The 1,836-nt window shown below is 64.3% G+C and overlaps 1 pseudogene; it reads right to left on the bottom strand.

Moving 5' to 3' along the window:
- Positions 1 to 325: 325 nt before the first annotated feature.
- LOC142861359 (uncharacterized) lies at positions 326 to 444 on the bottom strand (annotated as a pseudogene).
- Between the last annotated feature and the right edge of the window lie 1,392 nt (positions 445 to 1,836).

Genomic DNA, 1,836 nt, shown 5'->3' with positions numbered 1-1,836 from the left:
TTCTGGTCACATACTCCCTCAAAATGACATCCTGGCCTTCTTCTGGAACTCCCTCCCCTCTCAGACTCTCAAGGTTTCCTCCAGCGTGTCGGTTCCCACAGAGCAGACCTTTGGTCTGAGACCTGACAGTCCAGATGCCACGCATGCTGCCGCGTGGCCGCGGTGTCGCGGCTTGGGACAAGAGGAGGCCCCACGGTGCGGGCTGGGGCGCCAGGCACCGCGCGGGCGCTGAGGGTGGGGGTGACCCCCACCCCGGGCCGCCGCCGCGCTCCCAGAAAGGGGACAGAACAAGAGGCAAGAAAAAAAAAAAAAAAAAAAAAGCAGCAGCCTGTGGCACCCGGTATTCCGAGGCGGTCTCCCATCCAAGTACTAACCAGGCCCGACCCTGCCTAGCTTCCGAGACCAGACGAGATCGGGGGCGTTCAGGGTGGTGTGGCCCTAGACGGCGGCGGAGGGCGCCCCTGCCCCGCTCGAGAAGCCGAGCCTCTCTGGGCTTCCCCGCCGCCGCCTCCCGCCCCAGGCCCCGCGCCGGGCCGGGCCGGGCCGTTTGAGTTCGCCGGCCAGGTCCCGCGGGCTCCCAGGGACGGGGGTGATGGGCGGGGCGGGGCGGGGCGGGGTGGGGGGCTGTCTCTCTATACACACACACACACACTCACACTCACTCACACTCACACAAGATGCGCCTCCACGGCTGGACTCGCCAAGGTGGAGCCCTCCCAGCCCCCCTCGTCTCCTCGCCCGGCCTCCTTCACCTACCCGCTGCCCACCCCCAGCGCGTCGCTGCCGCTGACTGCGCACGCGCGGGACGCTCGCCCTTTGACCCCAGCCAGGGGCCGCCCTCCCCCACAACCCCTTTCAGCTGCGCCCCCCTTCCCTCGCCCTGTGGGTGGGCTGCCGCCTATTCCCCCGGGCCAGGGCTGGGGCACAGCCAGTGTATGGGGCGTCTCTCTCTGGGGATGTGTCCCATGGGTGGGGTGGGGTGGGGTGGCGTGGTTTGGGGGGCGCTGAAGAAATCAGTCCCCTCCATCTCCTACCTCTGGAAAACGCCCAAGCCCGTGGAGAACTGCCGGCACCGCTTCGTGGGGGCCGGGACCCTCCTCCGTGTCCTCCTGTGGCCCAGTCCAAGGGGCCTGGGCCTGGCCGGGGCTGCATTGGACCCCGACCACCCTGGCGTGTGGACTCGCTAAAAATCGGCCATTAGATATTGGATTCCAGCTTCCTGGAGGTCATTTCACTAATGAGTGCACCGGAAAGAGTTTCCTAATCCATCTGTGAGGGTGGCAACTGAAAGAGAATTTTAAAGCTGACAGAATAGGCGAGGGAAGGCATAGGAGATTTCCACACCCAGCAAGGAAGACTTTCCCGAAATGGAAGAAAGAAACGAGCAAACAGAGACACCGGTAGCCCGCCCGGAAAAGAGTCTGCCCCTGAGAGAAAGCACCCTGACCAGGTTCACCCGTGGGTGGGTGGCGAGCCAGCGGCATTCAGAAGAGCGAGGCCCGCAGTCTGTGCGGAAGACACCTGCGCTCGGGTGTGTGTGGCGGCGCGATTCACAAGCAGCTCTAGATGTTAAACCAAGGAGAAGCCAGGGAGTTCCCAACGCCCCAGGTGTCCTCAGCCCACGACTGGCTGCTGTGGGAATGCGAAGCCCGGCTCCTTGTCTCAGAGCGGGGTTCCCAGGAGGATCAGGCTGAAGCTGGGACTTGGCCTCAAAGTGTCCCCTCGCATGGCCACCCCCTTCCCCTTCCTGCTCCTCTACTCCTGGTGCCCCTCCATCCAGGGGCCAGACCTTAAAGAGTCACCGCAAGAGAATCCTGGTCCCAAAGGAGCCTTCTG

Source organism: Microcebus murinus, chromosome 16, assembly GCF_040939455.1.
Source record: "Microcebus murinus isolate Inina chromosome 16, M.murinus_Inina_mat1.0, whole genome shotgun sequence".
NCBI classification, from domain to species: domain Eukaryota; kingdom Metazoa; phylum Chordata; class Mammalia; order Primates; family Cheirogaleidae; genus Microcebus; species Microcebus murinus.
Note: the sequence above shows the minus strand (reverse complement) of the source record. Positions and strands in the feature narration are given on the sequence as shown.